This window comes from Podarcis muralis, chromosome 12, assembly GCF_964188315.1.
Source record: "Podarcis muralis chromosome 12, rPodMur119.hap1.1, whole genome shotgun sequence".
NCBI classification, from domain to species: domain Eukaryota; kingdom Metazoa; phylum Chordata; class Lepidosauria; order Squamata; family Lacertidae; genus Podarcis; species Podarcis muralis.
Genome location: NC_135666.1, coordinates 56,868,004 through 56,881,793, shown reverse-complemented (window position 1 = coordinate 56,881,793; position 13,790 = coordinate 56,868,004).

Genomic DNA, 13,790 nt, shown 5'->3' with positions numbered 1-13,790 from the left:
AACAGCCTCACTGAGTAAGATCCCATCTTTCATTCTGCAAATTGTGCAAGAATGGAGGGCGGGGCAAGGGGGCAGTCCCGAATTCTATTTCACCAATGCGATCGACCGCGATCTACCAAAACCCTGGGGATCTACCAGTAGATCGCGATCAACCTCTTGGGCACCCCTGATCTATAGAAACATAGGTTTGATGAGGCCCTAAGCTACTGAAGGCCCTTTATATGTCCAGCTGTCCTCTGTCAACAACAAATTGTCGCTGTTTTTTGTGTTGAATATATGCAATATGGTAATTTTATGGACCTATTGGGTATCTAAAGCCATTTGTACACAACAAATAGCCTACACAACACAAAACACTATTGCTGTTTGTAGGTTTTATTTAATTTTTATATTTTATTTGGAAATGTACTTCCAGGGTTTTTTTCCCTTTAAATTTTTTTGCCCCCCCCCCCCCCCAAGAGAGTGAGGCCCTAAGCTATAGCTTGTTTAGCTTACACGTAAATCCGGTACTGGTAATGATACTGGTTTTTGCTTTCCGCAAGTCTGAGATGTTATTTATTTTGTTTTGTTTTGTTTTGTTTTTAAAAAGAAGGTAGTTTAAAACTTTCACATAACCAAGTTAGAGTTTGGGAATTAAAAAGGAGAAATTATTTCCAAAATTTGAATGAGCCAGTCTTTGAGTGCATCTTGGCCCGATGGTGCTATCCTTCTGTTTTGTGGCTTAGGTGTACGCAGCAGGAAATGGTCTTAGCAGATTTCAGCTTGAGCCACGTGAAAAGATTTTCAGCAACTTGGAAGTGTGTTTGTCCTCTGATACCAACAACTTACCGTATTTTTCGCTCTATAAGACGCACCAGACCATAAAACGCACCTAGTTTTTGGAGGAGGAAAACAAGAAAAAAAATATTCTGAATCCCAGAAGCCAGAACAGCAAGAGGGATCGCTGCGCAGTGATCCCTCTTGCTGTTCTGGCTTCTGGGATAGCTACACAGCCTCCATAAGACGCACACATATCTCCCCTTTTTTGGAGGGGGGAAGTGCGTCTTATAGAGCGAAAAATACGGTACTTGAAGGTCCAATCCAATCCAAAGGAAAGAAACAAATTTAGGACAGAAGCCACAGTCTATCCACAGTTTATTCTAATACTGCTTGCTGATCTCATGGTTACTAATAGCACTGGTGGTGGTGCACTGCAATTTGATTGTGTAATCTGACTCTGTTATTTTGTTCAGCACCCATGTGACCATTCATCACAGGAACATTTCTATTGGTTCTGCTACTTTTGGGGCGGTGTGTCAATCCAGCACATGTAAGGGAATGCCTGCTTTTCCTGTTTCTGTTTCTATGTGGCATGTCCTGGGCTGGCCCATTGGGGTTTAATTCTCCAAATAGCTGCTATGTACAGTTTTGAGTCCTGCGTGTGTAGAGAGTTCTCCAGGATCCACTGCAATATTGCAAGAGATCCTGAAATGTATCTTTGGAACAGATGCCAGAAATAGTCTGAGATCTGAGAAGTGTCACCTTGTGTAATCTATCTCCTAAGTTTCTTACAAATACAGTGGTACCTTGTTTTGAGTCCAGGATCCGTTCCAGAGCCCTGGACACTCGACGAAAGGGATGCTCGACAAAGTGTCGATGTGCACACGTGTGTGAGCTGTTTTGCACTTCTGCGCATGCGCACAGTGCGATTTAGCGCTTCTGTGCGTGCGCAGGCAGCAAACCCAGATGTAACCTGTTCCAGTACTTCTGGGTTTGCCGCGGACATTCCACAAAATGGACGCTTAATGGGGCGGACTCACAACAAGGTACTACTGTATATACGCTGCTAGCACTTCTACTGTAGAGAGCAATTGCATTGTTGGCACCCATTTGTCTTGGGAGACAATGGACCAGTGCCTTTGGAAGTGGAGTCAGACTGCTGGAAGGATGGAAGGTTATGGCACCTGCTGTGACACTAGAGACTGACACGAGAGAGACATGGTTGCTGTAGACGGGGCAGATGAAGGTGTTTGGTTGTGCTCCAGAGGTGCACAATGTCATTTCTGCGCTCCTCCTAGTGGTCATTCCTCTTCTGGTCCCTGCTATGGATTCATAACCTGTCTCCAGACATTGCAGCTGTGTACACAGGGGCGGAGGAAGTGTGGTGTGGGGGATGCGGTCTGCCCTGGGTGTCACCACTGAGGGGGGTGACAAAATGCCGGGTGGCACTCACTGTGAGGCCTGTAGCGCGCCCAAGCCATGCTCCTGGGAGAGATGCGGTGGCTTGGGTGCATGCAGGCTCAGTGCTGCCCAAACTGTCTGCCCGCTGCCTCCCTCCAGCTGTGGGTCGGCTGAGTAGGAGGAGGTAGGCAGACTCCGGAGGCCCCACGGTGCGTCCTGCCCTCACCCCACCCCTATGGGTAGATTGCCCTGCCCCTGGGCGCACCACCCCAGGTGCCTGAGCGGCTTCCTCCGCTGCTGCGTGTACAAGGGATTCCTACATGGTGGAGTTGAAGTGGCCAGCCTTCATGTCATGTTTGCAAATGTCTTTGTAGCGCAGAGTTGGTCTGCCAACATAGTCCCTGAAGCCAGCTCTCCGTAGAGCATGCCCTAGATCATGGGTAGACAAACTAAGGCCCAAGGGCTGGATCCGGCCCAATCACCTTCTAAATCCAGCCCGTGGACGGTCCGGGAATCAACGTCTTTTTACATGAGTCAAATAGGTCCTTTTATTTAAAATGCATCTCTGGGTTATTTGTGGGGCATAGGAATTTGTTCATATTTTCCCCCCAAAATATAGTCTGGCCCCCCACAATGTCTGAGGGACAGTGGACCGGCCCCCTGCTGAAAAAGTTTGCTGACCCCTGCCCTTGGGGATCCTGTCAATGGATTGTCGTGGTTAAATATTAAAGCATATTGACAAACTGGAAAGGGTTTGGCGGAGAGCCTAAAAAAATGATAAAAGTTTAGATGCAAATGGAGTGAGAAGGTGCAGCTGCTACTGACAAGTTTCCAGATTCTTAGCATGATCTTGGATGAGCAGGTATAATTTATGAGCAGGTGGAATAACAAACTCATTATCCAATTGTGGCTTCTTATGCAATCAAAACAGCAAACGCCGTCCATGCACAAGAAGGAGGCATCGGGCTTAGGGAAAATGTTTGCAGATGTTTACATAACCTTTGGGGAGGAGGAATGTTTTGGGGGGCAGAGCCCCACAACAGCTGAAGTGGAATGGAGCATACAGTCATCAGAGAATGCTGAAGACAGTTGATTTTTTTGGGAAATGAGTAGGGAGACAAATGGAAGAGAACGTGGTTGCCTGGTTGGCTAGCATGCTGAACAGGAACACTCTACGCTGCAAATTTTTGCTGTAGGTCCTACTTGTTGCCCCTACAATCTAAAACAGGGGTCAGCAAACTTTTTCAGCAGGGGGCCGGTCCACTGTCCCTCAGACCTTGTGGGGGGCCGGACTATATTTTGGGGGAAAAAGAAAAAAGAACAAATTCCTTTGCCCCACAAATAACCCAGAGATGCATTTTAAATAAAAGCACACGCTCTACTCATGTAAAAACACCAGGCAGGCCCCCAAATAACCCAGAGATGCATTTTAAATAGCATTCTACTCACGTCTTATTATATCTGTCAATTTGGCTAATTGCAAGTTTAGGAAAGTTATCCTGAAACCCCTCCAATGTAAGGCAGGTCCAGGTGAACACTTAATATTATGTATGGATGTGAAGAGCGTGTCTGAAAGCACGTGTATCGTACGGTTATCCTTAGAGAGCAGTAGTTGGGTGTGGCTCCTGGTGAATGCACAGCCAATAGCAAAACTCTTTTTGCCATAATTTAACATGGGGACGCGGGTGGCACTGTGGGTAAAAGTCTCAGCGCCTAGGGCTTGCCGATCAAAAGGTCGGCGGTTCGAATCCCCGCGGCGGGGTGCGCTCCCGTTGCTCGGTCCCAGCACCTGCCAACCTAGCAGTTCGAAAGCACCCCCGGGTACAAGTAGATAAATAGGGACCGCTTACTGGCGGGAAGGTAAACGGCGTTTCCGTGTGCTGCGCTGGCTCGCCAGATGCAGCTTCGTCACGCTGGCCACGTGACCCGGAAGTGTCTGCAGACAGCGCTGGCCCCCGGCCTCTTGAGTGAGATGGGCGCACAACCCTAGAGTCTGTCAAGACTGGCCCGTACGGGCAGGGGTACCTTTACCTTACCTTTAACATGTGAAAAGACTCTTATACTCCACTGGGATCTTTTCCAACACTAATTTTAAACTATGAACTGAATGAGACGCGAACCGAGAGCACCTTTTTTCTTTACAACAGTCATAGTGAACTGTTGTTTTCATTGAGGAACGGTGCTGGGTGGGCGAGAGGCAGTTTAATCATTTCCCTAAATCCTCTGTGATTAAAAATCAAGCAGGAAGAAGCAGGAAGAAGACAGAGACTGACATCGTTTCTGTTTCTGCTCTGGGTCTGGTAACAACTTGGTGGTGTGATTTTGCTGAGAGAAGCAGCTTGGGAGGAAAGGGTTAATCCCCCCCCCCAGTGCTACTTCCCCAGTGAGATTAGCAGCCCCACAGCAGCTGCTTTGACCTCCTATGTCCTATTGTCAGAACAGGCAGGTGTCACGTATGAACCAAATGACCCACTAGATGGTGCCATGGGCACATACATCACCAGATTAAGAAGGGTGCTTTAAACTCACTTATGTTTGGAAGACAGCTTCTTTTGCGGGTAAGTTTTCTAATGGGTCAGGAGAGAGGTGAATACTGGTAGCTCTGAGGATGGAGGAAGTGGGAAGAAAATGCGATTAGCGTTGCCATATTTCAAAAAGTAAAAACCAGGACACCCCAAAAGGTGTTGAGGTTTTTTTCAATTGACTTGACTTAAGATCCAGGACAAAGCACCACCTTTTGGAAATTCTCCCCAGACATCAATTCTGCCTTTGAAATCCTGGTAATATCCGGGAAAATCCAGGCGTATGGCAGCCCTATGATATGTAATTCAGTGCCCAAGTTTTACGGGGTCGCTTTAAATGCCCCCTGTCTCTCTTGTTTTTAATGGTCTAGGTTTGTCCAGCCAACTCAATTGAAATCAAAAAACAATTTTAAAATTTTGTTTCTGAAATGAAAGGATTCTTACAAATCCAGATTTATTTGTTTAGTCGTTTAGTCGTGTCCGACTCTTCGTGACCCCATGGACCAGAGCACGCCAGGCACTCCTGTCTTCTACTGCCTCCCGCAGTTTGGTAAAACTAATGCTGGTAGCTTCGAGAACACTGTCCCACCACCTCGTCCTCTGTCGTCCCCTTCTCCTTGTGCCCTCCATCTTTCCCAACACCAGGGTCTTTTCCAGGGAGTCTTCTCTTCTCATGAGGTGGCCAAAGTATTGGAGCCTCAGCTTCAGGATCTGTCCTTCCAGTGAGCACTCCTTCAGAATGGATAGGTTTGATCTTCTTGCAGTCCATGGGACTCAAAAGAGTCTCCTCCAGCACTATAGTTCAAAAGCATCAAGGTAAAACAGACCTGAGGCCTGCGTGGAAATTACAAACTATTGGATTCCGTAGGATGCTCGAAAGAATGGGAGCATTTGGAAGCAAACTGTTGTTTCATCCTCTTGGGTGCTAGTACCAGTCGCTGGGTGGAATGCGTGTTAGAAAACACAAAGAAGAAGGGGACAGCAGCAGGACACTGTCAGAGTGCCCTGCTGATGCCTGGAAAAGTAAATTTGGACGTTCTGAGATTTGCAAGGATGTTCACCTGATTGACAGAACTGTTGGTGCATAGAAATATGCAGAGCTGATGACTCACACACACCCCGGTGGCATTTTCTCTGACCCAAACCAATCTATATAGTGAGGACTCCTTTTCTATTTTAAGTGTTCATCTGGCGTACTCCACTAATTTTCATTAGGAGTGGTCAGGCGTACATTAGGAAGAATAATGGATACGTCCATCATCTCTTGCTTGCTTGCATTCCCTCTACCTTTTAGTTATTTTAATTTAATAACCTCTGATGTGTTAAACTTGAAGAATCAGTTGGAGAACTTGACTTACGGCTGCCATTGATTACACTTAGTGTCTGTGCTTGATAATAGCGTCTCACCTTTGAACTCTGGTCTATTGTCTGATATATGGAGGAAGACAGGTTCCTGCAATACCAAGTTCAGGTTCGCAAGGCGGTGGCGATCTTTTGTCATTGAATTTTTGCGTTGAATCTGCAACGTCAACCCATCCTTGTGTTTAGGACAGACTTTTTAACTGATGACACTTTTTTGCTTCAGTTGGTTTCTAGCACCTCTTAGCACCTTTGTCAGGTTAGCGGCTCAAACGTTTAATTTTGTTCTTAGGACTACAAGAAAGTACTAGTCAGATGTAGATTGTGTTGTGCACGGGTGTGAATCCATAGTTTTTCATCCACAAAGGATTCCAGGGAAAAGTTGTTGTTGTTGTTACACTTATATCCTGAGAAGGAGCCCGGCTGACAGTTTTGTCTTCATTCAGAATCTACCTTTGTTCAGACTCACATATAAAACTGAAACCACCTGTCCCACGAGCAGAGTTTGTGAGCATTTGGCACGAGTACGGCTGGATTTCCAAATTCTGAGAAGGGTTATTGATCCCGAGAGGTTTGCAAAGAAAAATAAAGTTAATTAATCAAAGAAATAAGACCCATGCCATATATTCATCCACTTAGGCTGATTGGCAGTTGTAGAATTCCTCCCTTAAAACACACACACACACACACACACACACACACACACACACACACACCAGCCATTTTTTTGGCAAAGCCAGAGAGCTTTTCAATTAAACGGCAATTTCTTAAAAGATGTCAAAGCCAGGCAATACAAATGGTCTTAAGAGGACTGCAGAAGTGATGGAATCCTTGATCACAGACGCAGATAAGAAGAGACAAAGAAAGGTAAGAGACAAGAAGGATGTAAAAATGCCATCATGAACTCTTGTGTCTTGAGAGAACCTCTAATCTAATGAGAATGGATTTTGTTGGAGAAATTGGGCAAGTACAATTAATTATTCATGGCAGCGACATCATTAGGATTTCATTTTGTTTAAGGGCCTCTAAATGACTTAGGAAATTGGGTTAAGTTGGAGAAGAGTTTCAAGGAAAAGGATGGGGAAAGCTTTTCATTGTATTGACTTGGTCTAATATTTTCCGATATGGGAAATCTACACATTATTCTTCAACTCTTAAAATTCCTGCTTTCAATTGGGATGTAAATTTGATCATCAGGTCTAGGCAAAGTTCAATTTATGATACAGACATTTGCTAAGCCAGATGGGAATAATTTAAATACAGCCATTGCTATATTACAGATAGGTGTTTCTTTAGTTTCATAAATGTGGTTGGCTGGAGTTTGGGATACCTCTGTCAGATCATATGAGAGGCTAAACTGCCAAATGTACTTTTCAAATAATAAATCTTAAAAAGAAGCCTTCACAGACACTGGACGCACATGGGTTCTTTTACCGATTTGAAAACCAGCCGCACTGGGATAATGAGTCCAGCAGCATGTGTTCACGGGGATACTTATTCATACCTGGCGCATAGATTCCTGAAGAGCCAGAGAAAACGAGAATTCAACTTGAGTTTTCATTTGGTATGTGAAAAGGTCTGCATTCTGACCACATCCAGCTTTCTGCAACTTATGATGGCCCATTGACAAAAAAATCCCTTTCCCATAACCAAGTGATCACATGACACTGATCACATTTGCATGGCATGTCTGCCTTTTATGCAGACTTATAGAATGTCTTGCTTAAGAGTACCAGGTCTCCGATTCAAGCAGCTTGAGAGGACAGGTCGGTTTATTGCAACAGGCACATTACAAAATACTACATTTTACGTGAGCCAAGTATAGTTGTACATTGGGAGTCAAATGGAATCTGTTCCAGAAGCCTGTTTGACTTCCAAAACATTTGGAAACCAAAGCACGGTCATACTGTGCCTTGGCCAAAGGCCTGGTGGAACAGCTCCTGCGGAAAGATGTCGAGTCCCGCAGGGCCCTAGTCTCTTGTGACAGAGTGTTCCACCAGATCGGGGCCATGGCCGAAAAAGCCCTGGCTCTGGTTGAGGCCAGCCTAACCTCCCTGTGGCCTGGGATCTCCAAGATGTTTTTATTTGAAGACCATAAGGTCCTCCATGGGACATACCAGGAGAGGTGGTCCCGTAGGTCCTAGGCCGTATAGGGCTTTAAAGGTTAAAACCAGTACCTTAAACCTGATCCTGTACTCCACCAGGAGCCAGTGCAGCTGGTATAGCACCGGGTGAATGTGATCCTGTGGCGAGGACCCCGTAAGGAGGGCATTCTGCACCCGCTGGAGTTTCTGGGTCAGTCTCAAGGGCAGCCCCACGTAGAGCAAGCAGGTGAAGACTGTGTCTGCATGCAACCTGCTCCTCCCACTTCAGTCCTCTTCTGGTCCTGGGAGACTCCTGCAGGAAGCTCCTGCAGCCAATCAGAAGCTGCAGAAGCCCCGTTGGACGTTCAGCTTCCAAAAATAGTTCCCAAACCGGAACAGTCACTTCTGGGTTTGTGGCATTCAGGAGCCAAAACTTTTGACTTGTAAGGCGTTCGGGATCCAAGGTATGACTGTACTCAAAGCATCCGGAATGAGGGCGAGGAAGAAGGGCAAAAACATTCGCACACCTTTGTGCTGCAGTCTGAGAATGAGGGAAAGCTTCTACCATGTTTGATCTCAACATGACGGTGGCGTCGTGTCGCCACACACAAATACGTCGTACACTCCATAGTCTGATAGGTGATTTTTGTACATGTGCACACTGTACACCCTAGGTACGCCTCTGGTGTTATGCTAGTTTGAGTGTGTTCCAAAAGAGGCATTTATTAAAGCATTGACGTTGGCCTGGGAACCATTCTGGAGCCAGATTGTTTAAAATGTCTGTCTACTGTTCTCCGTCTCTCCCATGCCCTTCCCAATTGTTTATTCATTTCTTTGTGCTTCTCTTTGCTAATTCATGAACATTGTTCAGGGACAGATTTAAGCTGAAACAGACCCTTCTTGAGTCCCGTCTTGTCCTTTGGACAGTTGGGTTTGTTTAAAATGGGCTGTTTGCAGAATGCATGGAATGACCAGAATGTGGGCGTCTTTATTTTGTTCATTTCGTAGCATGTGTGCAGAGCGCTCCTCTGAAGGTGCAGAGCTCATGGGACAGTGATGGTGAAACCTCTCGATTGGCCAGTTAGATACGAGGCAAGTGTGTCGTCGTACGTGGGCCTATACAAATCCATGCTGAGCTCCTTCTGAAGGAGAACACAACTAGCTGTTGGTGGGGATAATACAGGATTCTGAAGTGACAAGGGTGTGGGGGTGGCGAAGGACGTTTACAGAGGAGAAGTGGCAGGTGGTATGTGTGTTTAATCTTGTTCCCAGTTGCTTTTCATCTAGAGCCCTCCAGATCCTTCCTCCAGGCTGTCTGGCCTGGAGATCTGGTTTCTCAATCAAGCGGTGAAATCTGTTTTAGGGAGAAGTAGCAGATGGTTGGATGGTGTTCTTGAAGCTTCCAGCATGAGTTTGATCAAACTGCGGGAGGCAGTGGAAGACAGAAGTGCTTGGCATGCTCTGGTCCAGGGGGTCACGAAGAGTCGGACACAACCAAACGACTAAACAACAACAAAGCAAATTAAAACTGGCTGTCAGGGAAAGAAATAAACATCCTTCTTCTCTGTGAGACTTCTTCCCTGCATGTACCCATGCTTACTCTTACAGCAGAAAATCTAGTTCCTGCTGTAAAAAGGTAAATGTAAAGGACCCCTGACCATTAAGTCCAGTTGCGAACGATTCTGGGGTTGCGGCGTTCATCTCGCTTTACTGGCTGAGGGAGCAGACATTTGTCCACAGACAGTTTTTCCGGGTCATGTGGCCAGCATGACTAAGCCGCTTCTGGAGAAACCAGAGCAATGCACGGAAATGTCGTTTACCTTCTCGCCGGAGCGGCACCTATTTATCTACTTGCACTGGTGTGCTTTCGAACTGCTAGGTTGGCAGGAGCTGGGACCGAGCAACGGGAGCTCACTGCTGTTCTCGGATTCTTCCCATCATTTTGGCCAGTTCCGCATACTCCATTAGCTTCATTTGCCAGTCTTCCTTTGTCGGTAATTCCTCTTATTTCCACATCTGTGCTAATAAAATTCTTGCTGCCGTTGTTTTGTATAGGAAAAGCTTAATATCTTGTCTGTTAATTTCTCTACCTACAATTCCCAGTAGAAATGCTTCTGGTTTTTTAACATATGTATATTTCAACATTTTCTTAATCTCGTTATATATCACATCCCAGAAGCTTTTCACTTTCTTACATTCCCACCAGGAAGTAAAATTCTTAGGTTGGGTATTGGATTTATTTCTCTCCTGATTCCGTTATTATTATTTATTTAATATGCACAGTGGTAGAAATGCCACCACATTCTTCTTGACCTCTAGTTTTCTGCATCAGGAATCCCTCATTATTGACACCAATTCCCATGGTTTCCACAGAAGACGTTGACGTGTGCATTTGGACATACATCTACAAATACAGTGAAAATTTGTATGTTGTTGTTCTCGCTTAACGCATTCCATTGACGGCATTCCTTTACACAGTTTATACGTTTTTACAGCTATATGTTTGGTGCTCAGATATAATCCTTGCCCTTGAAGACAAATGCTTGGCTTTCAACGCCACTTCCTCAGTGCCAACGGGAGGGTAAGATTCCCAGCCTTGGGCAGATTTCACCGCTCCGAGCTGAAACGAAATACAATGTCCGTCCTCCGTGGACACTGGTAGGAAATGTTTCTCGTGTTAGCTCAGCTTGTGGCCACACTGGGAGAATTTGTTTTTACACCGAAGAGATGACGGATTTCTCTGTTTGGGGGAGGAAAACCTATGACTGATGGTCAAGCTGCAAAAATCCCGCCTTGGCAGAGGCTCCAGTCAAGGATACAGAGGAGACTGAAAAGCAAAGCAGTAGATGTCAAACGGATGCTATTTGCAAAGTTCATCTTGCCCTTTGCTATCCGTTATCATGAGGTTTTGTTTAAAGATATTAGTCACAATCCTGCTTTAGTCATACACAGCTACTCTTGCACAACAAGTAACGGCCCTGGTTGGGACGGTGTATTGCACACACACACAGAAATATTTATGCAGCTGCTTCAGAGGACGACAGAATGAGCTTTGCAGTGCAGATGCAAATGCGTACCCAAATCAGCACACGCAAGAAGGCTGCTTACAGTACACAGCTCCTCTTGGCTGAATTGGCAAGTTTAATTAGGGATTCCATCTGCTCCCTAGTTTTGAGGGATCATCCATATTTTGAGAGTTCACGATCAGTAGGGGGGAATTATGTTGCAAGAAAGGGTAGCCTCCTGAATTTTATTATATCTATACTATTATATGTATAATATTTTCCAGCATACATTCAAGTTGATGTACTGAGCTCAATTTATTTTTTAAAAAACCAACAGCCATTTGGTTGGGCTCTAGTGACTATGAACTGAAGGAGTTCACACTAGCTTAGGACTTTTGTAAATCATGGCGGTGGTTGGGGTGGACTTTGGTAACATGGTGCTCTGAGCAAAGACAAAATTTGGCTTCCCCCTAAATATGTATTATTTTCACAATAATTCCTTTTCTTACAGTTGCTTTTTTATGGATCTTCTCAGTAGGCACCCATATAGATATATGTATTATTATTACCCCCTCACTGAGCGCACTTTGTCCTAAAAATATTCAAGTTCTGCAGAAGGAAAAGCTGAGTTCTGTGTCCCAGATGAATTATCATGCTGATTGAACAAGTTCACATAATTCTTTGTTTTGATCATTGTTGCACCTCCGGGGCTGGAGGAATCCTCCTTAGAGGGTGACTCTGAGCTCCCCAAGCCAAATGTCACAGAGGAGCAGCTCGTGTTGAGAGACCTTAAGGCTGATCAGAGGGGAGATGGCAGCTGATCCTTCCTCCCAAGACATGGGTAACTTCTCTGAATTAGAGGAGGCTACTGAATGGCACTTAATCCAGAATGCGGCAGCTAGACTGGTGACTGAGAGCGGCCGCCGAGACCACATAACACCGGTCTTGAAAGATCTACATTGGCTCCCAGTACGTTTCCGAGCACAATTCAAAGTGTTGGTGCTGACCTTTAAAGCCCTAAACAGCCTCGGTCCAGTATATCTGAAGGAGCGTCTCCACCCCCATTGTTCAGCCCGGACACTGAGGTCCAGTGCCGAGGGCCTTCTGGTGGTTCCCTTGCTGTAAGAAGTCAAGTTACAGGAAACCAGGTAGAGGGTCTTCTCAGTAGTGGCACCCGCCCTGTGGAACACCCTCCCATCAGATGTCAAAGAGAAAAACAACTACCAAACTTTTAGAAGACATCTGAAGGCAGCCCTGTTTAGGGAAGCTTTTAATGTTTGATGTATTACGGTATTTTAATATTTTTTTGGAAGCCGCCCAGAGTGGCTGGGGAAGCCCAGCCAGATGGGCGGGGTATAAATAATAAATTATTATTATTATTATTATTATTATTATTATTATTATTATTATGAGTTGAGGCACCACAATGTGCAGGTTTGGTCAACCACCAGATAAGGGCTCCACATGAATAAAGGGACACTCTGGAGACAAGGTGCTTTTTGCTAGTAGATCATTTCCTTATGTAAAACCGTTCTCCTGAAACTGTGCTGAGTGGGACTCTGAGGCTTAGGCTTAAAAGCCTTCGGTTCTAAAACAGGGTGCTGGAACAACAACTATCCACCAGCTTCAGTCGTGTGTATCGCCTGAGTTATTCTAATCGACTTCCCCAATGCTATTTCAACGCATGCTAAAAGGACTCTCTCGGACACTGTTCATCTTTCCCACTTGAAAATCTGTGCAGAAAAGCCATGTTTTACTTCTCTCTCCCCTCCCCCTGAAAAATATGCAAGATCATCAGCTGCAGACGGTTTTGGCAGGTATGCATAAATCATTCCAGGCTTGCTTCGTATCTGGCTGCGATTCACAAAAAACCCCCCTGCAAAAGCTCGCTTTAATGATTGAAGATGTTCAGTGAACCAGGGGTCATTTATGAGGGTGTCAGAAAAAGAAGAAGTCTCAAACTGGAGAGAATATGTGGTGTGGTTTTTCATTTTAGCAAAAGCATTTTGCATAAGGAATGGAAGGGCCCAAGGAGTAGCTCATAAGTGGAATGAAGAAAAATTGCATGGGGGAGAAAACAGCGAATCTAATTGTTCCTCACCTTCTAGTGATTGACCAGCTCACATAGAGTTCTTCCCTCCTTGAAGGCTTTCCCATTCAGCTTAGTGGGCTATGGGGCAGAAGCAGACAGTTCCTTGCATGTATTGCTTTGGTTGCACGTGGAACTTGCTTGTCTCTTGAAGGAAATGGGAACAGCGTGTGGAAGAGGATTGGAAGAAATTTAAGGACTATTTACAAAAACATTGTAAATTGTATGAGTGCTAAGAAGGATGCAGGACTGAAAATAACAGGGCATCAGCAAACTAGCTGAAGGGAATATGAAAATAAGTGAAATTTGAGAAAAGGATAAATTTCAGATTAATATCATGTCTAGATTAAGTATTTAAGCTCATGATAAAAATATTTAAAGTTAGAGACATAATATTGGAAAGTCACAAAATAAGATTTGAAACAAGGTGATAAATTGCTGTTTAAAATTCTATAAATTGGGAACGCAGGAACGAGAGATGTGAGGAAGTCCAAAAGCAAAGAAAATATGGTTATGAACTATTTGATTTTGTTGTTGTATGTTTTTTGTATTATGTGTTATTCTTTTTATC